General features: G+C 39.6%; 1 long non-coding RNA gene across 1 annotated transcript in view; it reads left to right on the forward strand.

Moving 5' to 3' along the window:
- Positions 1-14033: 14033 nt before the first annotated feature.
- LOC147173500 (uncharacterized) overlaps positions 14034-26017 on the forward strand; it is a 36115-nt gene continuing 24131 nt past the window's right edge. The window contains exon 1 of the long non-coding RNA XR_015094911.1: positions 14034-14191. This is a non-coding gene — a long non-coding RNA (uncharacterized LOC147173500). The remainder of the gene's footprint in view (positions 14192-26017) is intronic.

A 26017-nucleotide genomic window follows, 5' to 3' on the forward strand; every position in this document is an offset into this window, starting at 1 on the left:
GCACACACACATGCACATGCACATACTCACCCACATACAAAATTTAAAAAAAGAGACCAATGTATTGTAACTTGAAAATAGAAGGAGTGAGTATCGGACAAGACAATAGAAAGAGGGGACATGAATACAAGGAAGGCAAATTGGTGTGGACAGCTGTGTCCTGCTCCTCCGTACACGTCTTCCCATGGTCATCCCCACAACCGACACATCCCTTGTCTCTTCTCATTAAACCCACCGATAGGAAGACACCGGCTAATGTGTCAGTCAATTTCCCCTTCCCCTTTTTTTGTCCAAGGGGCTCTCCCTTCATTCCGTGACCCTCGTCTGTTACGAAAAGCCTTTCAACCAAACCACACACGAACCCCCTGACTTTCCCTTTATCTCTTACTTAACTGTCAAAGCCTATCTGACCGGCGGAGGGCTGACAAGTGTGGGATGACCGAGGTGAAGTGGCGGTCGCGAGGTGCCACTCATTGCCGTGTTTATCAGCGCAAAGGCCAACGACGGCAACCTAATCTGACCCGGCTGCTGATGGCTCGCGGCTCGCGGCTCCCTGGCTGCGTCTCTGCTCTCAAACAGACCCCCAGGAGCCTCGGAGATACCCTCGAGGGAAAGGATAAGCGTATATATGTGCGCACGCACGACAAACACGTATATGTGCACACGACTGCGACTATTCTTAGCTCCCGTTTCGGATGCGAGCTCCTTCGCCTTGCTGCTACTCAACAACCCCCGGGCTTGTCATTGTCTTTGTAATGTTTTGCTGCAACTTTAGGTGATTAATTATGTTTGGTAGAGGTGTCACCGGCATGCTTACTGTGTAAGTGCCAGTGCTCATCCTCTCTTATGTTGCATCTTGCGCTTGGACCCGGGGCTTTCATCAGCACTCAATATTCTCGTTCATGACAACAACCGAAAAATGCTTCATAGCCCAACATACGAATAATCCAATTTGTTCCCCCAAAAATGTAATGTTAAAATAGAGTGCAATTTAATAGTACGTTTGAAGTCATATTAACTCATTCACTGCCATTAACGGCTATAGACGTCAAAAATTCATTTAAACGATTTCTATTAGTTTCACATAGTTAACAAGAGTATGAAAACCTACATTTTTTTAAATTGTACATTTAGAACAGATATAAAATTTTGGATTGATTGTGAGTTAACTAGTGAAGTCATGCGATTAATTACAATTAAAAAAATTAATCGCCTGGCACCCCTAATGTTTTAATATAATCTCGAGGCCTTCATCAGCACTAAATATTCTCGTTCATGACAACGATCGAAAAATGCTTCATAGCCCAACATACGAAAAATCCAATTTGATCCCCAGAAAATGTCATGTTAAAATAGTGTGCAATTTAATAGTGCGTTTATCTTCATACGTTTGAAGTCATATTAACTCATTCACTGCCATTGACGGCTACAGACGTAAAAAATTCATTTAAACTATTTCTATTATCTAATATATCTATTTCGTTTTTTTTCCACTAGTTAACAAGATTATGAAAGCCTAGATTTTTTTTAATTGTACATTTAGAACAGATATAAAATATCTGATTAATTGTGAGTTAACTAGTGAAGTCATGCGATTAATTACAATTAAAAAATGTTATCGCCTGACACTCCTAATTTTTTTAATATAATCTTTTTTTATTTTTAATAATCAACTCAAGTAATCATTTGGAGCTTTTTTTTTTTTAATTGTCCAAATCCTCTGATTTCAGCATCCATCCATTTTCTGTACCGCTTGTCCTCACAAGGGTCGCGGATGATGATTTCAGCATATCAACTGTAATTAACTGATTTCAGTAGTCCTTGATTAAAAAATAAACGATAATTAAAAATGAGTGGCGTCAGGCGATTAAAGTTTTTACCCGCATGACTTCACTAGTTAACTCACGATTAATCACAGATTTGATATCTGTTCTAAATGTAAAATATTTTTTTTCCTAGGGTTTCATACTCTTGTTAACAAAAGAGGAAAAAATGTTAAACTAATAGAAATTGTTTAAGTACATTTTTGACATCTATAGCCATCAATGGCAGTGAATGAGTTAACTTTCCTCATTCGAATATATTGAGTTGTCGAAGCCTACACCTTGGCCATTGACGCAGCATACCAACATTCCGGAAATAATATTATCAAATAAAAATAACCATGGAAGTGGAAGTTTTGTCCTATTTTTAAAATCCATTTGCGTCGTGGGTACTATAGCTTATTGTAGCTTCGTCCTCGCTAATACCAAGCTGGCTAATGCTAAGGTAGTAGCATCCTTGCTAATGCTAAACCTGCTAATGCTAAGGTAGTATGCTCGCTAATGCTAAGCTAATTCTTCTCATCTAAGGTACGACGGCGTGTGAGGTGGCCACGTTTTTTAAAGTTTGTTTGTCGCATGAGAGGCCAACAACTAGACATTTAAACGTTCCTCTCTCGAATTATGGCTCGATTGGGGAAAATTAGGAATCGGTGTTTGTTTACAACGGCCAGTTCCCGTTGCATCCCTAGAAAAAATGTCCCCACTTCTTTAGTCTTTCAGGAAGAAGGCCACACTCTCCCACCCACCGATGCAAAGCGCTCTTGAATTTACAGTTCCCACTCTACTTGGCTGTTGTTTGGCACTAACATGCTATTCTTAAAATACCTACGAAGTTCCTGTTTTGTTCTTTTGCCTTCACCGGAGTAAAGGTTGGCATTCACAAGCAAGCACCTGCGTATGCGAGTGCTCGCTAAGAAAATTTGATCTCATTTTCTTTTTGGCTGCTTGTTGTGCCGGGGCAATGTTTACCTCAGGCAACATGTCATCCGGCGGATCAAAGATTACCCAGCCAATAGGAGCTGCTTTTCAAGCGGCGCCGCTGAAAAACCCACCACGGAGTTTGTTTACTTTTGACACCCTCTCAAGGCGATGTAACGCGTATCCCCGGAAGAATATTGTCCAAACTATCTTGCCTCCTCGACGCAAATCTGCTTTAGCTCGGTGATAATTCCAATGCGGTTTATGACAAGATCAAACCTTTGCCGTTCGACGTCTCTCTTGTTCTTCGCGTTGTCGTTCCTCGGTGTTCCGTCGAAAGATTATCTTCAAAAACCAGCGGAATTAGATAACGCTCCACATGGCTGTATAGCCGAGATTTTACTGTCAGCATCAAAACCGGCCCATTAACTTATGAAGCCCTCTTTGGCAAACCTCCCTTTTCCCCTCCATTGCCATCAAACGCACTATTATCCTCGGCCAGTTTCACATAACTCTGACAATGGACAGAGGATTAGAACATCTCGCTATCTTCAAGCGAAGAAGAAAAATCTCCTTTTACTAGTCCACGGTGAAGACTCTTTGGCAGCATTTTCCTCTTTGGATTCCCGAGAGGCTTTTTTTTTGTTTTTGTTTTTTTTGCTTTTTACCACACAATTGCTGCGCTTGCAATCAGCCAACATGTGGCATTGTGATCCAATCACAGGATTTCATCCCCCCCTTCGTGCATACATGGTTAAGTCTCTCCTCCTATTGTGGAGGAATCTTCAAAGCAGTTGGGAGCCACAGGGAAACATTGGGAGTTGTTAATTAATACAACAGACTCTGTACAAATGATTTATTTTCCTGAATCCAAAGATGAAAACAAACATGTTTTGCATTGAATCCATCGACATCCCCCTTTATCCTGGATGGTGAAATGTTGCTCCTCTGAGAAACTCTAGTGTTTCCAGAAAAAATAAAAAATCTCTGTTTAGCTTTATTGGATTTTAGTGGATTTTTGCTCAAATAAATCATTTACGTTTCCATCCAGTAAATTAACAAATATTTTTTTTGCTGAAATGACATTTTCTAGTCTTAATGACGGGCACTGCCATAACCATTGAAAGCCAATAAATTATTTTTTATAAATGACTTTCAAGCCTGTGCAAGTGACATAAAGGGCCATATTTTTGTGTCTAGCGTGTCTTTTTTAGGGGTGTGTATTTTCCTAGACTTTGCAGAGGTAGAATTGGGCGTAAGGGGGTGTTTGCACCGTTGTGCACCATTAACTCATTCACTGCCATTGACGGCCATAGACGTCAAAAATTAATTTGAACTATTCATATTAGTTTTTATTTATTTATTTAATTTTTTTCCACTTTTGTTAACAAGAGTAGGAAAACCTAGATTTTTTTTATTGTACATTTAGAATAGATATAAAATTGGTGATTATTTGTGAGATAACTATTGAAGTCATGCGATTAATTACAATAAAAAAAAAAAAATTATCGCTTTAAGGCCCTAATTTTTTAGTAATTTTTTGGTAAAAAAAAGATAATTAAAAAAATGTCTAGGTTTTCATAATCTTGTTAACAAAGTGGATTTTTTTTAACTAACTAACTAATTAACTAATAGAAATAGTTAATATGAATTTTTGACGTTTATAGGCGTCAATGGCAGTGAATGAGTTAAGGGATGGAACACAGCCGACTCCCAGCCAATCCAAGCGGCTCCCCCATTCCCATTATAGTCAGGACGGTGGCGGTTGAAGCGCACGTTTGAGTACAGAGAGATGAAAATGCGCACGCAAAGTGTGTTTACACAGGTAAACTGCAAGATCTCCCCTTGCGGCTGATGCAGTTGTCCGCACATATAACTCCTTCACTGCCATTATTGGCTATAGATGTCAAAAATTCTTTTGAACTATTTCTACTAGTTTCACATTTTTTCCACTTTTTTTGACAAGAGTATGAAAACCTAGAATTTTTGTTATTGTACATTTAGAACAGATATAAATTTTTTGATTAATCGTGAGTTAACTATTGAAGTCATGCGATTAATTACAATTAAAAAATGTAATCGTCTGACGCCCCTGATTTTAATAATCTTTTCTTTTTTTTAATTAGAAATTTAATATGGATTTTTTTTATTGTAATTAATCAAATTACTTCACTAGTTAACTCAAGATTAATCACGTATTTTATATCTGTTCTAAATGTACAATACATTTTTTTCTAGGTTTTCATACTCTTGTTAACAAAAGTGGAAAAAAATAGAAATAGTGCTAATGAATTTTTGACGTCTATAGCCGTCAATGGCAGTGAATGAGTTAATCACAAATTTTATGTACAATAAAAAAAATCTCGGTTTTCATACTCTTGTTAGCAAAGGTGGGGGGGGGAGGCTAAACTAATAGAAATAGTTCAAATGAATTTTTGACGTTTATAGCCGTCAATGGCAGTGAATGAGTTAATCACAAATGTTATGTACAATTAAAAAATGTAGGTTTTCATACTCTTGTTAGCAAAAGTTGGGGGGGGGGGTGGGGGCTAAACTAATAGAAATAGGTAAAATGAATTTTTGACGTTTATAGCCGTCAATGGCAGTGAATGAGTTAATGTATTAAAACAATATATAGCAAATAGAGCCAAATTAAAGCCTTGAGAATTTAAGGTTAAAGTCAAAATCCATATGTAAACATGAGGACAGTCTTGGGGGTTGGAAAATAGGGTGAATTTTTTTGTCTTTCCCTAAAGACCAGCAAGGTTAATCATCCCTGTGTTCCTTGTGACACACTAACCGAGCCTCACAAATACTGCCCGTGGCGTCACAATCACTGCCAGATGCTGTGACTTTCTCTTGGACAATTCATTTCACAAGTACATCCGAAGGGGCGATGCCGACGGTGGCATTCGAGGGAGACAAATGAACACAAACAGCCGTGCGTTAGTGAACGATGGCCACCCGCCACCGGCGCTACGGGAAAAGGACACACGGGATGAGGTTGAGTTGAGTCTCATTCACAGCCTTGCCCGAGGACACGCGGATAATGTGAGACATCTTTTCTCACACCATTTAAGCATCGCCCGTGGGGACGCATTGTTTTATGTCTTTTTTATGATTGAACTAAATTACCTCGGGCTGTATAGATACAGTATGTGTACATATGATTTTTGAAAATCAAATATAATTGTGTGTACCAAATACAGAAGCATGGCACGAAATACAGAAAACATTTTTTGTGTGTCAATTTTAGTTGTCCTGAGACAAAATGCTGTGGATGTTTTGACTCCTAAATATTACTTACAATAACAACAAGTTCTTGAGCGGCTACAAAGTATTTATCATATATAACAGACAAAATATGTTTTGTATCTGTTTTTGTTCAGGCCTATATGTCTTCCTTGGAAATCGTACATGCAACCCTGTACTAAAACATTTTTGCCATCTAGTAAGGAAGAGAAAGAAATGAGCAACATGACATCATCAAGCTCATTGCTCTGACCGTCTTCATATTTTTTGTGTGTTGCTCAAACCAACACAACCCTGTCACTCATTATTTCACTCATTCACTGCCATTGACAGCTATTGACGTCAAAAATTCATTTGAACTATTTATATTTGTTTACAAATGTTTCCTCTTTTGTTAACAAGAGTATGAAAACCTAGAATTTGTTTATTGTACATTTAGAACAGATATCAAATTTATGATTAATCGTGAGTTAACTATTGAAGTCATGCGATTAATTACAATTAAAAATGTTAATTGCCTGACGTGTTTTAAAGGAAAGAAAAGATTATTAAAAATGAGGAGCGTCAGGCGATTACATTTTTTTATCGTAATTAATTGCATGACTTCATGAGTTAACTCACGATTAATCACACATTTTATATCTGTTTTAAATGTACAATAAAAAAATCTAGGTTTTCATACTCTTGTTAACAAAAATGGAAAAAAAAAGTTAAACTAATAGAAATAGTTACAATTAACATTTGACGTCTATAGCCGTCAATGGCAGTGAATGAGTTAACATATGCTTCCTCTGTATGGGTAGAAAAGCAAAACAAAACAAAAATTCTCTTTTGAAGTCTAGCCTAGACTAGCCGGCTGCTATACTTGCTTGCAGTCACTTGTTATCAAAGGTAATGTTTTATTGCCACTGACTTTTACTTTGCCTTCGCCATTCACCATTAAAGTTAAAGAGAGTGTTTAAAGAGTGTTTTATTGATAAGATATTACAATGACTTCTTTTAACACCTGTTTGTATAAAGTTAACTAAAACCTTGCTTGTATAGTTAAAGGTTTAATGATGTTGAACCTGGAAGGTATGAATCCTTTTGTTTTTAAGACTTTAACTTTGATCTAAGACATTAAAGTACCAAAATAAAGGTTTTAAAAACAAACCTTTTAATGCAAACACATTTAGCTTAAAAGTTATAGCAAACTGAACTGAATGATTCTTTTGCATACTTCTAAAAGAGCCTGCTTAGGTTCTGCAAATCCCACCAGCTGCCCATGCGCATTCATCAAACACTTTTTTATTCACTAATAAAATGTTGTTGTTTTTGTGTCAAATTCAAGACAGGTTTAGGGTTTACTGGTGAACAAAAATGAACATAGAGCGTGGCCTTTTCGTCGAATCTGGCTCCCTTCACTTTGAATTCAGAAAGCATTGGGTTTTTTTACTATTCCCCGTCCCCATGCAGCTAAAAGAAGTGTTTATTTCGTTTTGCTAGATAGCTAGTTGCGCTGGACTAGAATTAATCAGTTTGGCAAATGCTGCAGTCGGGATACCTGGCAATTCGATTCGTATCACGATTCATAGGTCACGATTCGATTCGATTAGTCCCGATACAAATCTATAAATTGATTATTGTGATTTTTTTACAACTCTAATTAAGAAAATACTAATCAGTAAACTTGTACATATACAATGTAAGATTTGTATGAAAATGTATTTATTGATCTGAAAATTCAGGTTGTAGTCTGTTTCATGTTTGAACAGCACTGAAATAAAATATTAAGGCTTAATGTTCCATTAATATAACATTCTTCTATGCTTAATGTGTAAATTCTAATTGTTGAATATTTCCATTAAAAATTGATGTTAAAAAATCGATTCGGCCGCATATTGAATCGATTCGAGAATTGCGCGCTGTAATATCGCGATATATTGCCGAATCGATTTTTTCTAACATCCCTACCCTTTACTCAACTCTATATTTTTAGAGCACATTCATTCAACCACTGTTTTCTCAAGATGGAACCCAGGGCAGCAGATACAATGAAAACAGCAGAGGCCCCAAAATTGAACCCTGTGGAACACCATAGCCTACGTTGTATTATACATGTGAATTCATATCGCACATATTTGTCTGACCGCTTCCTTTTTTTGCTCGACATGGTATGAATGTTATGATCGAACCATTGCAGTAGTGGTACAGGTTTGATCATTGCCTTAGAGGACATATTTGCGTTGCGCCTTGGGATTGCTACGGGTTTTCTGTGATTTATGAACCAGAATTAGCCTATAGTTCATTCATCTTCATCTCTCACCGTTCGCCTGCAATTTCACGCATTGCATTTTGTCGTTCAATCAATTGTAATTGTATTAAGAGCAGTGCTTGGTTTTAAACCGCCGTGGCGGTGATATAGATGCTAATCGTGCAGATTTATAGCGGATAAGACACGCGAGGCAAGCCCTTGGCAGCCCAGGCACGGCGCCCCGCCCCCGGGGGAGCGCCATGATGGAGAGCAAACAGCTAATAATTAATACCCTGATTACACAGGCTGCAACAACACGGGGAGACGAACCTCCACGCGGCCGGGTGGAGACCTGACCAAGACTGATAGCGCAGGAGCGCGCCAGCGCACACACAGATGCACAAACAGCGCATCCTCCTGAAAGCAATCAAGGGCAGCACTTACACAATTATTGCCGCGACATCGACATTCCCACAGTTCGGAAGTATGAAAGTGGAGCATGGCGCAATAAACACTTGCCTATCGCGCGTTGACATGTTGTCATGAGGTGCTGTTTGGATTTTCACGGTAAATGCAGTCAGCGTGAAAACCGCAAAATCCAAGTTATCTCGTACACGACTGATACTCACGATTCAAAGGCGAAAATGAGCATAAAATGTGCTTAGGCTGGAACAATACCACCCCCGGACCCCCTGCGCGTGTGTGGATGAAGCCCCCGCCTCCTTACCTAAACCAGGATAACAACGTAAAAACGTCATGGTCTGTGGATCTCACTCTGCTTCGTCTATCCTTCCCTTCCTTTCCTCAGTCTCTCCTTTGGTCTCTTGAGGTTTCCCTAGTTTGTTGGAATTTAGATGTTTCTGGGGTTGGTGAAAGACTCTGGTTGGTAACCCGGTGGCTAGTAGGTAATGTCTGGTCGGCGCTGGATTTCACTTTCCTTTCTTTTCTTTGATCCTTCCTCGGGTCTCCTGACAACCTCACGACTCGAGCTGGATTCTGAAGTACTCGGTTGAGGTGAACGGTATGGGATTTTTAAATAGGTTTTAGGTGAACTAATGAGTACACACTCACAAGCGCACATGCACACACATACAAAAAAAATTAAATTATTATTATTTTTTTAAATTAAAAAAAGAGAGAGAGAGCAATGATGATGACATGTCAAATCGTTAAAATTACCGAATGAACAATACTGAGCTCTTAAGAAAAACAAAACAAAACGCCATGGTCACCCTCATTAGCGCCCAGACTGCCGTTGCTTTGATTTGGATGTGTATGCACCACCAGCTCTGCAATAGCTTCCATATGGACACCTCTCCGCTTTTTTTTTCTTCTTTTTTTTTTTTTATATAAGCAGCATCGTGTTACTCTCAGACGAGGTGATCCCAATTTTTCACAAACCTCAAGCATGCTTCTATATACGCTCGACATGTCCAGGATTTCCTACAGTGCGGCTTTCCTGCCTCATAATGGCGTGTGTGTGGCTACGTGCGTGCGTGCGTGTGTGTGTGTGTGTGTGTGTGTGTGTGTGTGTGTGTGTGTGTGTGTGTGTCAGCGAGAGAGAGACAGGTTGTGTCTGAGGAAAAGAGAGTAATGAGATGCTAACCGTGGACGGACCCATCCAGGGGCCCGGGGCCCGCAACCCTTGGCCACCACTTCCTTTCCTCCATGCCACATTGACTGTTTCCATTACCACAGTGGAAGGAACAATAAAGAGCTGACGTGTGGATGTGTGGTCTGCTATTAGAGGACAGGTCTGGACACCATAGGACAGGTTGGACTACGCTACTGGAACCTCAACACTTTGAGTATACTGGATTTCCGCAAATAGTGGCCCGGGGGCATTTATTTACTCAACTGCAGATGGCAGGATGCCTACTAGGGGGAGGCCTTTATTTGTACAAATGACTTTTTGGAATGAATCAATGGCACATGTGTTATGTTTGATTATAAAACATTTCAAGTGGAACTTAAAACTAAATAAAAATGAACATTATGGAAAAATGTAGGGAAGGGAACCAGGGCATAGGTCTGCAGAACATCACGTGGGCAATGTGGAGCAAACACATACCAGTCTACCTGAGCACTAATCACGGTTCAAGATACATATTTTTTTAGAGTATCTGTCACCATTATTAAAAAAAAGTTTTTTTTTTAATCCACACACAGTGATGGTCCACCCCTACTCTCCCATTTTTGAATTGCAAACAAATAAGAATATAGCAACAGCAAAATAAATTTAGTTTAAAGAAACAAACAAACAATTGATCAATTAATTGACAACTCATTAATGATCAAATTAATCGTTACTTATTTTTGATAATTTATGATTTTTTTATATATCTCTTTTTTTTTTATTGCCCAAATGCTCAGAGTAAATATTCTCAGATTTCTGTAGTCCACCATAAGGCGGACTGATTATCTTTGTTTTGAACCAAAATAAAATCATTGCTTTTACTTTGGAAAACAATGATCAACATTTTTGCCTATTTTCTTCATCTTGCAGACCAAACCAGTAACTAAATCATAATTTATTTTTTATGCACTGCCCGTTTGAAATGTGAAAAAATGCAAACTTTTTTTTTTTTTAGCCAATTCAATTGAAACATTATAATAATAATAATAATAAATCAACAAATAAACAGATTTCTGAAATAATAGTTTTTGATACAGTATGAGCTGTGACGGTAGGTGGGCGTGCATCATCGCAAGTGGAAGAAAAATCTTCTAAAACTATTCGAGGAGCGCTCCTGATGTCGCATATAAATACATTTCATTTTGATATCAAACATTCACGGATGAAACATGGAACTACAACTTAAAATAATAGAACATTTTCATAAATTGTAGGCAATTTTAAGTTAAATGCTAATTGGGATACATAGGACGTTCTTTAAAATTATGTCATTTTTTGGGGAGGAATTTTTATGTATCAAAAGTGCTAGTGTTATAACTTGTATCATATTGGTGACTAGGCTACTTAAGATTTGAGTACTTATACTGGTATCAGTCTGAAAAATCTCATGTGCTGCCCCATACGAGCTTTATTTTCTTCAGCAAAATCCAATCCCATTCGTGAATTGATTTTTTTTTTTCACTCATTCACTGCCTTTGACGGCTATAGACGTCAAAAATTCATTTGAACTATTTCTATTAGTTTCACATTTTTCCCCCACTTTTGTTAGCAAGAGTATGAATTTTTTTTATTGTATGTTTAAAACAGATATCACATTTGTGATTAATCGTCAGTTAACTAGTGAAGTCATGTGATTAATTACAATTAAAAAAAATGTAATCGACTGATGCCGCTAATTAAAAAGAAGAAGAAAAGATTATTAAAAATTAAGGGCATCAGACGATTCAATTTTTTTAATTGTAATTAATCGCATGACTTCACTAGTTAACTCACGATTAATCACAAATTTTATATCTGTTCTAAATGTACAATAAAAAAAATTCTAGGTTTTCATACTCTTGTTAAGAAAATTGGAAAATAATGTGAAACTAATAGAAATAGTATTAATATTGAATTTTTGATGTCATTCGCAGTGAATGAGTTCAAACAAAGCCCTCAACTGTTGACCTTTGAATATTACCTGTAAAAAAAAGCCAAGTCAACGGTGAAAGTGATTAAACAAGAAGAACAACACTGACTCGGCAAGGATGTGCCAAGCATACATTCGCTCACCGTTGGGGGAAGGAATGTCTCATTCCTTCCTTGCTTTGTTGGAGAAGACGATGACACATTTGATCCCGTCTGGCGGCGTCACATGTCAGCCTCCTCGCGGCTGTCAGTCTGACAGCTCACAGCCCGCCAGGCAAAGGATCATGGGTGCTGTGTCAGACACGACGGCGAGGTCGGAGGAAGGCAAGTTAAATGCGAGATGTGTGTGTTGCATGTATTAGCATGTGTGAGTGCAAGGGGGTGCCAGTCTGAAGGGATGGATGCGTGCCAAAGGCAAGAGCAACACCATGTCAGAGTGATAGCAGACGATGCCCATTGCAAATAGACTAATGCAAGCAGTCAGCAGAGCCATGAAACCATTCCCTCCCTCGATTCCTCGACTGGCTTCCTGCGTGTGCGTGTGTGTGTGTGTATGTGCATGTGTGCGTGTGTGTCAGCAGGATATCCCAAAGTGCAGCATACCTTAGTCTGCGGAGGCCACATTTCATTATCCTGGGTTTTATCACGCCGGAGCAACCCAAACTGAGAGGAATATTGAACTTGCAAGTTTTCATCAGTTCTGTTAACTCATTCGCTGCCATTGACGGCTATAGACGTCAAAAATTCATTTGAACGATTTCTATTAGTTTAACATTTTTTCCCCCCCATTTTTGTTAGCAAGAGTGTGAAAACCTAGAGATGATGTTTTTGTACATTTAGGACAGATATAAAATGTGTGATTAATTGTGAAGTAATGCGATTAATTACAATTACAAATTTTAATCGCCTGATGCCCCTAATTTTTAATAATCTTTTCTTTTAATATATATATTTTTAATAATCTTTTTTTTTTAGGGGCGTCAGGCGATTGACAAATTTTAATCGCATGACTTCACTAGTTAACTCACTATTAATCACAAATTTTATATCTGTTCTAATACAATAAAAAAATCTAGGTTTTCATACTCTTGTTAACTAAAGTGGGGGAAAAAAATGTAAAACTAATAGAAATAGTGAAAATTAATTTTTGACGTCTATAGCCGTCAATGGCAGTGAATGAGTTTTAAAAAATCTATAGAATGTAATTGTGCTATTCCATACACATGTACAATGTCTAAATGCATGATAATTGTCTGTTAAAAAAATAAAAAAATAAATAAAACTATCGTGCTGTTGTTTTCAATCTAACTCAATCATATTTCCCGTGTTGTTAGCTCTCCGTGCTGCCTGAGGTGCTACCATAAAGAGGTGCTTTGATTTAAATACAACAGATTGTTTCTGTTTTAGACCGGTACTCTGCAGCAAGACATTTATTTACAGCCTAAAGTGACGCATTTATACACAATTGAACCAGCCGCATTTGTGACAGCAAGAGCTTCAAATGAGCGTTTCAGTATGTTTTATGTTGTCTGTTATTATTTGTGGGAGAAGCTGAAAGCAGAATATATTTTGTGTGCATATGTGAAAAACATGACGTACTTGAGCCAATATCTCACGTGAATTCGGGCTTCATTCACACATGCATTCACACCTATGGATCTTCGATGAACTGAAATTAATTTTGAACCCTGTAAAGATATGCAATTCTGCACTACTTATTTTAGAATATTTTCCATCCAAACAAAACAAAATAGACCACTGGATAACTTAAAGCAAATCGATGGACAAAATAGACCACTCTCCTACACCATTGCGAACTATAACCTAAAAAAAAGAAAGAAAAAGTAATACCTGTCTAAAAACATAAATAAATAAAAATCTAACAAACATTATTGTCAATGTAAAGGCAGATTTTTTGTTTATATGGCGCCAGTAAACATATATTAGTGTAGGTGGGGGGTGGGCGTGGGGGGGGGGGTTGGAAGGGTCTTCTCATATCAAACGGAAAAAGGGAAAATCGGTTTATAATTTGGGAGAGTTGAGCAATCTTCACCTTTTTCAAAGTCCCTGCTCCATTTACTGTAATGTAATGAGTGATCAAGCATCCCTGTCCAAGATGGCCGCCCTGTGGTTACATGTCTTCCCATTGGCTCACAGCTTGGGCGAGCTATCGAGTGTTCATTTCTATGACATTTACCTGCCGTCGTCACGTGACGTAACCAGGAAATGCCGGAAACATCAACAGTTTTTTTGTTTTTTTTAAAGAACGCTTGAGGCACTAAACCAACAAGATTATAGCTCCACCGTCCTAGCACTATTGTAAAAAGTAATGATAGAGTAATTTATTTATTTATTTACGTACTTATGTTTTTATCAAAGTGGATGGTGCTGTCGAAATGGGAGTTCGTCTTGGAATTTAAGGTCGGCATCTGTTTCTTATTATTCTACTTTTCTCATGCATATGATTGAACGTTTGAACCGTATTGGGGAGACCGCGTTGGAATCGTTGGAAACAGTGTTGACTAATGTGTCTTGCTGTGTTTTATCTAAGATCGCTTGAGGTTTCACTCTTTGTTTTGGCTGCTTTTATCCGTTAAACGCATTGATAACCATGTGGAATTTCACATTCATCTACATGAAGCAGATGGAAGCTATCTTACCTGAGGATGTAATTCACTTTCTAGAGCTTTGCATGCGTTTTGAAATTCAAGTCACTCTAGTGACTTGTCTAATAAAAATAGTTATTATCACTATTTGTTGTAGTTAGAATCCATCATCCATCCATTGCTTCCCACTTTGCTGTCTGACACAAATCCATATCTGGTTTTAATATTTCCTTGTTGTTGAGTTTAAGTCTTGCTGATCCAAGGACAAAAGAAGTGGAGACACTTTATTTTATTTTTATTTTTTTTGTAAGTGTGTCAATTTAGACGCCATAATCAATCACAGTGTGCTGGCACGAATGTAACAAATGTCATTGCCATGGTAGCTCAGGTCTTGAATAAACAAAATGGCTCTGTCTGCTGTGTAATTGGCCATCAGTGCTGGGAACATTGCATGATTTTGAGATCTGCGCAACAAGGAACATGCTGTAGTTTTGAACAGAGAACAGTTCTAGTGTGGAAATTGTCTAGAAGATATGAATAGTAGCCCTATAATAGTTGTGGCTTTTGAAACAGCAGTTGGTTATGGGGTTGCCTTTTAAATCCCTTAAACTGTCCACTGCTGTCAAGAACAAAAGCGCCCCACATACGTCCAGTGAGTTGTAATGCTTTTTTTCAGGCGTAAAGGAGTCTAGGGATAATTGGTAATGGGCAGTGGCAGTCCCCCCCCCCCCCCTTTTTTTCATGCCACCTGGAGAATCGCACTACCCCTGCTAACCGCTGCCTCTTTACTTCTTGTGCACACACGCACGGCACGGAAAGATGTTCCTTGGAAACAGAAGCAGCGAAAGCTGGCTCTCGGGACGGGGATGTATAAATAGTCCTCACACTGCACAACATGTTCTGTTTTGATGTAATTATGGTGCAGGAAAAGCCCGGTTTAACAGCGAGGGCTTTCGGGCAACTGTTAAACTCTTTAACGGAGGGATTCGCTGTTGCAAACGGTTGCACCTGGCTGAGCTTTATACGTTTTTTTTTGGACCGGGGGACGATGAGGAGACTGACGTTAAGACGAAGACAAAGCGAGTGCTGAGCGATGGGAGACGACACGCGCGCTCGTACACGGTGACCAGGGATATCTGAACTTGATGAGGGCCAGATGTTCTAACTCTACTGCGAAGAGGAAACAAAAGAGGATTACACAAGTTGGGTCAGGGAACTGAATCTTGACATCGAGTATCTTATTCAGTTTATTAGACAATCAGATTGAGGAGAAAATTGGGTCATGCCAACTTCCCTGAAGTGCACCCAAGCTTGGATCAAGCGTCATTTCGATACGGACCCAAATCTATTCGATTATTTGATAATCATACAATTTATTGTTATGATTTTACTGGGTGTCTTTCTGTAACTTGTGCAGCTTTCTAGTAACTTCTCTGGTCATCCATCCATGCATTCTCTATACTGCAGTACTAATTCTGCTGGAGCCAATCCAAGCTGACTTTCCACACCGGACTAGTAGTTGCCGGTCAATCACTATCTTTGTCATTACGGTGGTAAATGTATGCACTATGCACACAAGAAATACAGACCTATCACGTAATTCTTCCTACAAATGTAATTCATCAAAAGCAGGAGCTCAAAATTCTAGTTTCTTTAATATTTAGTAATTTTTCTTTTTTTCAGGCCCCTTAGGGTGCCGTTTTTAATATTTCAGCTATAATTGTTAAAATAATTTTAAAATAATAATAATAATCATTGACATTATGACAGCACAATATTTGAGACCAAATTATGACTGTTGTACATTATGACGTTCAACATTTTTTTTCCCTTCCAATTCATGTTTTACTTGTGCGTGAGCATGGTCTGCAATGAATGGTCAAATTAAATCAATGTGAAGCAGGGTGAAAATGAGTGCTTGGAGTTGTAAACACAAGGGGGCGCACTTATCCTATCCCTGCCGCTGCACATGAGTTGTCACTGTACAAGCAAAGCAATCTTTTCCAGCCTATTGTTCCTCTTATAAATCATGAAGTCATGAGTGGGTCTACATGTGAGGAAATACACAGAACTCAGTCGGTAAATTAACTCTGGCCACCTCAGCACACTGGATGGGGGGGGGGGGGTGAATAGTTAGTATTGGTTTAAGTGCATCACTGGTGATTTGTGTATTTCAAACTTTTAAACACTGCATTGAAAACATGATCAGGTCATGTTAGGGATATGTCAAAAGACAATAGTGGTCTAAATCATCTCTCTTCACACTTGTTCACGCCCGTGGCATTGAATGATTTGAATTCCTACTCTGGTGAGTTTTCCCCCCTCTGTGAATTAATTAGTCTTTGCCAAAGCGGGCCACATTTGTCATTTGAATTTATGCTAATGAGTGCCAAGATCTCACGGAGGAGCTGATAGGCCAGAGCAGCTGCTCTGTCCTTGCGGGGCCGTCAACCCCCCCTTTTTTAACTGCTCCATCTCTCCATCTTCTCCTCTGTCTGTCTCCTCATCCCATCTTTTTTTGCTCTCTCTCCTTCTTCGTCCTGAGCGAAATTTCCCTTCAGCTTCGTTCCTTCCCCGAGTTTGCTCTTTGCTGCTTGTCTCTCCTTATGTGGCCTTATCATCGCAACACCTCCCGCTGGTCCTGGGCTGCATGACCTGTCAGGGGAGAGGAGAATGGCCGAGTCCCAGGCTGATAAGGCGGCTAATTATCCGACATGTCTGCGCACACGAGGGAAGCGGATGAGCTAACGCAAAGCAACACTCATACAAACCCGTGTGGCCTGCTGCAAGAACAAGTGTCAGACATGCAGTAGGTGCAAACCAGGCAGGTAACTAGGTAAAAAGAAAGGGACCAGGAGAAAATGAAAGAAGTCGGTGGTCTATTATTTTGAGTAGCTGAACACTCCAAGTCTTGCTGGCTCCCCCATTTGATCCGGTAGAAATGAACACTTTGGTGCTTTTTTCTGCAATGTTCGCTTGCTGGGAGGGAAAAGTCTGCATTCTGACCGTTTTTGAAATGTGTTTCAAGTAATGGTCAAGTGGTTGAGACAGAATGTCAGAGGACAATCCAACCGGGCAGAATTATATATATTCTACTTCTGTGCCGACTGCAAAATGAAGGTCTGGTTGACATATTTGTTAGTATTTCAAGTGGCACCAAAATGTTAACCCTGCGAAGATTTTTAAGCCCGAAGCATTTCCAGTAGTGTTTATTTGATCAGCCAATTAGTCACAGTTTTAGTCCAGTTTAAAGCGTGGTTAAGTTGTGTTTTGATCACATTTAGTGAACCTCATCCAGATTTGAATGAGTCAAGTTTTAGTCTTTTTTTTTTTTTTTGTCCAATAAAACACAATGTTATTCCTGTAGTTTTTGTTAACAAAAACTGTCAACTGTTTGAACCCAGTCCGTCCGGTTCCGAAGACGAGTGTTTATTTGCACTGAGCTATTTGGCCAGCGATTGTTTTCGTGTTAGCTTCATGTTTTGCAGGTCTATCACCTCACTGTGCTTTTTGCTATCCTCAACCATTCGTGTCCCATGTAAAGACGTAACGCGTACTGTAAACCTCATCCTAACCCCAACCATTCGTCCGACGACAAATTGACATACATGTAACACTAGAAAAAACACTAAGATCATTACCGGCCTGCTAGCTCAGTAATATAATCGTTCGTCCAGACGACCTCGGTTCGATTGCGGTGACTTTTTTTCTCTCGCTATTTAACATGGCTGATAGAACATGGCCAGTAAAGGTCGCTGAACTACAATATGTAACACTTGGTCATATTTTGGTGAAAGGTAAAACGACCTAACCTCGCCAGCCAGATTAATAATTGTGATTCACTCGAAGGAGTTTTTCACAACAACGCCTCATTGGTCCGATCGAAAAAAGATCGGCTGCAAACGTATTAGCGGGAGCGGTACAAGATGTATTCTCCGGAGTTTGTGAACTCACAAATACCGCGAGAATTCATCGTGCTGGCAAGGTTAAAAACGAACAATATGGTCGTTATTGTTGGAGGACTTGTTGGAGAGGTATTTCTTAAGGTTTGTTGTGTTTTTTTCTTCCCTTTGACTAAAATCAAGCATTAGCGGATTGGAGCAAATCATTTCCATCTCATCTTTCTTCATTAACTAAAATATCTGTAGATTTTAGCCTAGTCTTTATTTAGTGAACTACATTTTTGCCCATGAAAAATGCATTCTGATTTAGTCCTTGTTATTGTTTATTAATGTTTTTTTTTGTCTTGTCCAGTTTAATTTCATCCAGTGAAAATGTCCATTGATGAAAAGTTTAGTTTAGTTTTTGTTAACAAAATTATCACTAACTTCCAGGCCATTTTTTAAGTACGCAAAAAAGTCAAATGAAGTTAATGTTAAAACTGACATTTTGACGACTGCGAAAGTATCCCAAGAGCCGAAATTCCGTTTCTGTGGTGCCCCTAATTGGCTTAGCATGGCATCCCGAAAAGATGCCATATTTATACTTTTTTAGACTTAATCAAATTACATTTGGAACTTTGTGTTTATCACATCGCTCCCAACACCCTAGAGTGTCTTCGGTAATTTGGCTCCGATACATTCCACCTACTCAGAGAGGAAAGTAAGGACTAATGTCATTTTGAGGGGATTATTGTGATCTTTCAACACATCTTTGCATGGCTTTAAAGAGAGGAAGGGGAAGAGCACGGAAAGTGATAACGCCGCACCATAGAGCCTCTGTTTTAACATTCACATATTCTCCCTCTCCCTCTCTTCTCCAATCTTGCTCATTTCTCCCTCACAGCACCAAAAGCCATATTATGTGCTTGTCAAGATGGATAAACCCCACAGCCAAATGTTCAGATGAAAACAAATAAGTAGGAGACGTTCATGTAATCGCTTCTGCCAGAGAAAGGCTTTAAGAAGAACATAAACACTTTCTGGAAATGTGCCTCACATGCACTAATTCCCTCCTGCTTTTGTTTGAGTCTCATTCAACTTCAGGACCATTTTATACTGCGCTGTGATGAGATGTCACTGTTGTAGACACGCTTAAAACTACTTTGCAGCATGGTTAGCATCACCGAAGAAAAATATGAGCTCGTATTACCTTGCTGCTTGTATAACAGCCGTGATTATATTCAGGGGAATTTGGAAAGAAAAAAAATCTTTAATTAACTCGGCTGCATGATGAATACAGCAAAGGCAAAAAAAAAAAGGGGGCGGGCTCTGCCACTACTTTTTAAAATGATCAAACTCAGAGTGCCCTATTATCAGGTCATGGTTGCTCTTTGTTTGGAGTGGTGTGTTTTTCTATGGCATGACTGGGTCATTTTCACATGAGAAAAGTCCCCCAACTGTCAGTGCACTCCCACATTCCTTTCGAGCCAACCCTTCGCATAAAATTCCCATGGTGGTGGTCCTTGGACGGCTCGCAGTCGCACGTTCCAACGTCCTCAGTCAGATCAAGAGTTTGCTTTGCTTGTCGCGCCGCAGTGCGGCTTCCAGCTCTGGTAAAGATAGGGGAAATACAGTGAAAAAAATAAATGACAATGACCTCTTTCATGTTAAATTACATTTTTGTCTGTGTCAAGGCAAAAGAAATGAAAAAAAAAAAAGTATACACAGCAGAAACTGGACAAACTATATAGAGAGAGAGGGGTGAGCATCCTGGTATAAGAAAAAAAAACACGTCCAAAGTGTCCTGAAGGATGCCCTGAAAGTTAGAGAGAAAAAGCTGCGCTCTTTTTAAATATTGAAGTGTGAGGACACGCAACTTTCCCTTTCCCAACAACCACTCAGCTCACAAGTCCATTTCTCCTTTCAATCGTGGCCTTGAACTAAAAGGTCTGCCTCTGTGGTCACAGTTAAAGCTTGAAAGCAATGTTTCAGCTTAACGTCACAACTATGACAACAAATCAGGTTGACCTCAAATGACTTCTCGCACCGAAGACGCGTACCGACCAAGCAGTACGTGTCAGTTTCACATCATTCATATCACTTATGTACCAATGGAAGCACAGTTTGTGTTTCCACCGCATGATGTGAGTGGTATGGGGGATAGTTGCATCAGCTCTGCAAACAGCGCAACATAGTTCCGTACCAGCTAAACAGTGTGTGAACAACCCATCGTAGAAAATGACACCAAATGCAACCCTCACTTAAGGTAAAAATTCTATTTCCGGAAATGTTCGGGATAACCCACTTGCATGCGCGAAGTTACTCCAGCATACCTATTCCCATCTAAACCGCAACGCACGGACAACGCCATTATACAAATACTTTGTAGATGTCATTTCCGATTTTAACTATCTACAGTCAATAAAGACATTATATTCATGTCAATCACCGCTCTAGTAAAATCGTCAGTTTCCACCTCGCTCCAAAAGTGCAGTTCTGTTCTGCGTCGCCATGTTTCACCAATAATACACTGACATTTTCACCGTAGAAAGAAAATAACGTGAAAACCCTGCAGAGAAATCAATGTATTCAGGTTAGGTTTGTTTAACGAGTCGCAACGTAAGATGGCTCCGTTCGATCGAGGTACCCTGATACGCGTTTATATGAACAAATATTCAGGTTAGAAAAGGGGTCTCAATTGGGTTTTTGTGCGTGTTTACGCGGCCTTTCAAAACACGAATGTTGCCAGTATTCAGGGTTTTGAGAGTGTTATGGATTGCATCTAAATGTAGTCCATGTGTATCTGATTAAACCTAAGATTCTCATTTAACATTTGTAAAATTCATGTTCATTTATTAAATTTTAAAGAATCGCCGCAAACGATGATGCAAACATTCATGTAAGACTTGCTTTTAAGAGTTGAAGCTCCGAAATAGGTAAGCATGTTAGGTCTCTGGGCCAGCTGGCAATGTTTCTCGCTGGGAAGTCCTGGCGACTCTAATGCGAGGGCAGTCCAGGGGCTAAAGAATGACCAGGCCTCCTCCAGACTTGGTTGCTCCAACTAAATGGAGCAGATCAATCACGCCGGACGGCACTGCGACGGTGTGTTAAGGATCTGCGGCGCGGCACAGTGTTTTTGGACACAGCGGCCTTTTGCGAGACCGGCTTGCTGACTGGCAGATGCGCACAGCCATTCCTCTCGCTTTCCTTTGGCCCACCAAACCAGATGGCGGTGGCAAGGACGCAGGCAGCAAAGCCTGCTCTCAAGCTGCAGACGCTCGTGATAAGAGAGACTCGGGTAAGCGAAATCTGCTGCGAGAGCTCAAGCAGATGATGATGAGGACGGAGGGGTAGACCTGTCAGCCGGGTCTGGGTTGGATCACAGGTCTGGTCTGGCCTGAGGCAGGGTCTATGAGGCGTGGCTCTGAGTAGTGGTTTGGGGATAAAGCGGCAATGGAGGTTCCAGACAGTGATGCAGTATGGTAACATGTCTGAGGCTTCCCTGGCTCAACATCTGTCAGAGTGCATGTGTATGTCCCATGAGGTAGTGCACGCTCTGTGTTTAGTGGCATCCAGAGTTTGGGCCAGTCTCGCCTTATAGTGAGACACTCAAGAGGCACAGTTGGAGGAAAATGTGACCTACATTACCCTATAGGAGAAATGCTGTATCGTTTGGTTGCAGGGGAACATTCGCAACTTGGTCTTTATAGATTTCAATTCTGATAATCGCAAACATGATTTACGGTGAAAGCTCTCAAGTTGATCTCAATCCATTCTGTGACTATCATTGGCCACAATGACTTTCAAGTTCTAATTCCAATGTAGGTGGCGCAGTGCCACAATGTTTTTTTTTTTTTGGTTGACTTCAGTTGTTCAAATTCAAAATACATGTTAGGCATACAAAATGTAGGCAGCAGGGGTGGAGTTGTGGTTCCAGTGTCTGTCTTCACATACACGACCAGCCACACTCGACAAGCACTGGGTTCTAATCTCGGCTCAGGCCCTCTTGTGTGGAGTTTGCATGTCCCCTCCTATTATTTGGGGGACTCCGACTTCCGCTCAAATTCCAGAAGCAGGTTAGGCTCACTGCACGAGAGGCGAACAGCAAGTTGCAATACAAAACGGTGACATTGTATCTGACATTTGGAGACCGCATAGAATATAATATACTGTTATTATTATTATTATTATTATTTCTTTATTGAACCACAAAAACATGGCATGATTGTAAAGGAAGAAGCAGATTGCCACAAGTTCCACGGTGATGCTTGCAGTTGAAGGGTTCATGTAAAATGCCACCGGCAGTTCAATCTTAATCCATTTGTTATTTGTGTCTTTGTGTTAGAAAAACAGTAGCAAAGAGTATTAGCCTGTCACAGCGCGCTTTGTTTACTCTCCCAACAGTGAATCCTCCCACTAACTGTTTAATGCTAATGCTTTTTATATGAAAGGCTTCAAAGCGTCCAAATAACGGCCAGTAACCGCTCTGAAAAAGCATATCGGTCTCTCTCTAGTTAAGCTTAACCATTGTAAAATAAAACTAAAATAAGGTGTAAAATGCAAAGTAATATTTTCAATAGGATTTAATCCTATAAATGCTCATTGAGCGGAAGTCTCACAATATATGAATGATTACCTCTCATCATCATGATGGTGCAAAACTGAAATTGTTCAACTTATGACACATTCATGCACTCTAAAAATGGATTGGTTAAAAAAAACAACTACCAATCTAGTAGATTAAGCTCATATTGGCTTGATTAACTAATAGATTGGTCAGACATTGACCATCCCCGGTTGCTACGGGCATACCAATTTTATTGGTTAGGCAAACAACCAATCAAATTGGTTATAATAGAAAGAAAGTCTAGATAGATTACTTGGAAATATATTTATTGTAACAACAAAAATGTCAGCTTCTAACACAGATGTACCAATATCTTGGTCAGAATGGCCAATTGTATCGGTTGACCCGAGCACCAATATATATTGGTTGAAGACACCTACTATTCTAGAGTGGTTGTTTTACCCAAAGGATCTGTCGGACAAATAACTACCAGCTAGATTGGTCAAATGGAACCTTTTCTTGGGTCAATTTGACCAATCCGTTTTTAGGGTGCGTGGAAGGCTGCACAAACGTCATTAGCTCTGTGCTTCAGGTATGTTTGTTTTTTTGCATAACGGCTGCTCATCCCACAATGCAACACTAGAGCTGCATTGTGTGTGGTGGTGTCAATTTAAGGCGAGGAGTAATCATAGTGAAGAATAAACATTACTGCTATTTCATCATCATAAATTGCGTTTTCACCTATTTCTGTATTGCACAGGATTAATTTTTAACCACACAACAATCAAAATAAGATACATATGGCTGGAACGGATTAATTGTTTTTCCATTCATTTCAATGGGATACATTACCTCTGATTGTAAATGTTTCAGATTAAAATTGGAGCACGGAATAAATGACTTTCATTTCACTGTGCTTAGTTATATTACAACAAAATCTCACTGTTTGGCTGTTACTTTGGCGGGTATTTAATCGAACTGAAACTTTAATGTGCCTCTCTCTCGCTTTGTGAATTTTTATAACCGATGGGGAAACCCTAAAAAAATATTTTACTTGTCTTCTCTAATAACCTTGGATGATTACCAGCTCTGGCCGATGACTTCTACAACTACTACTTATCAGGGCCTTCTCTATGATCGCTGTCGAGCCAGTACTCTGGACACTGTAACTAATTGGAGATCCTTTTTTGTTATCACTCCCCTTATGGTGGTTGAAATGTAAACAGGGGTGTGATGAAAGTGCCCTTATGGCATGGAGGGAAGCGAGCGAGGCCACTCCGGCACTTACACGGCATGCCTTATGAATAAGTAATGGTACTGGACGTGTAGCGGTTAGTCATAGAGGAGCAAGGTCCGCGCATCAACTCCACCTCTGTTTGCCTTGTACATATTTCATAGGATTCAGGGGTGGAGAAACGTTATATGGAAGGGGGGGGGGGGGGGGGGGGGGGTTGGAATACACACAGACTCTTCTGTTCACTGTCACGGACCTGGGACGCTTAACAATACCAAGGATCCCCTCTTTCCTGATACACGTCCATGTTGTTTTTCTCCTCGGTGTGTTCCCGCCACTTGACAACAAAATGAAGCAGGCTGCCGATGTGCTCACTGCAAAGCGGGGAGAACACAGCACAGGTTGTTAGTGTTAGTTTTAACAATTAAAGACAAGTTTTCCTTACAGAGTCCAGATGACCGTTTCCTCGAGGACTCGTGATTAAACCTGGCATGGAAAAGTACACATAAGCCTTTATGATTCCGACTAAGAAATAAAACAGTTCAAGTTGGATTACTTAACGTGTTTATATGATGTCACTCATTACCTGTTTGATGTTTTGCATTAGCTGTGGAGCTCTCTTAAAACGAGCTTTAAATAGCTTCCATTGAGCTACAGCCCCGTGTATCCATATACAGTATCTAATATGCTCCGTGTACTCGATGCTCCATCGACAGCCATGTTGATTATTAAAATGAGCTGCCGCCGAATGGACTCGACTCATGCTGACGGTTCCGCCACCAATCGATGACCTTCGCGATGTCGTAATGGAGGTCATATTATCCGATTAGATCTGGATCCTATTTACTCGCTGCTCAAACAACACCTTGAATTATTGATTGAAAGGAAGGAAAGACGTCCTTCAGAACAATATTACACACAGAAGACCTCTCAGGAAGTAACAAGCGTATCGTCATCAATTAATTGGTGCGTTATGTGTTAACCCTGAATCCCTGTCTTCTGAGGGGGGGAAACAACGCATATAGATTTATTTTTTAATTTTTAATTTTAAACATTATACAGTAATAAGGAAGTGGTTAGTAAATTAAGACGTCATTATTATTGTTTTAGTGTTTTGTTTTGTTTTTATATTTTTAATTTGTTTTTTTTATTTTATTTATTTTTTTAATATTTTTTTTATTTTATTTTTTATTTCATTTTTTAATTTAATAAAAAAAATATATATATATTGTTTCAGTGTATACCTTTCTGACAGTTTTGTTGGTGTGCCATGAGATTTTTCTAGTGTAAAAGTTTGGGAAACACTGGACTAGGAATTAGCAATGCATTGAGGGACCTGATCACTTGGTTTTGGTTTTCAGCTGTGCTTTCTTCATTTTTAATGTTCGGTTTCAGCCAAGCATTTTAATTTCGCCCCCCCCCCCCCCCCCCCACACACACACACACACACTAAAAAAGTCCAAAACAGTTCCCCTCAAAATACTATAGAAAGATTGATGGCACTGAGCTTAAATTTTCATACCCAGAGAAATTTAGTCCAAAAAACAGAGATTTTCGATTTTCTTTTGTCGGTTACACACTGTCGAACTAACCCCGCTCAGACACAGTCCATACATAGCAGCACATTGATCTTGAGCGTAGAAGAAAGGTTTGCAGTGGAGAAAATCTAAGTGAAACGAAAACACCTCATCTTTTAAGTGCTCATCCAGGCCATGTCTTCAACATCACTGGCTCCATTGGTTAAATGCAAGGAAGGTTTCCTCTTTGCTTCCAATTCTTTTTATGGGAAGTTGTTGCTCTAATGAGCCTTTCACCTCCCGGTTCCCACCTGCTTCACTTTTACAGTTTGAGGCAATTTCAACCATTTTCACTGACAGCATTTTTGCCAAGGGGGGATGCAGCTTACCTGAACTGTGCTGCACGGGCAAATATTTTCTCGACAAAAGAACACATTAAGTG

Source organism: Leptonotus elevatus, chromosome 5 (assembly GCF_054856555.1).
Source record: "Leptonotus elevatus isolate MCC_2025b chromosome 5, RoL_Lele_1.0, whole genome shotgun sequence".
Taxonomy (NCBI): domain Eukaryota; kingdom Metazoa; phylum Chordata; class Actinopteri; order Syngnathiformes; family Syngnathidae; genus Leptonotus; species Leptonotus elevatus.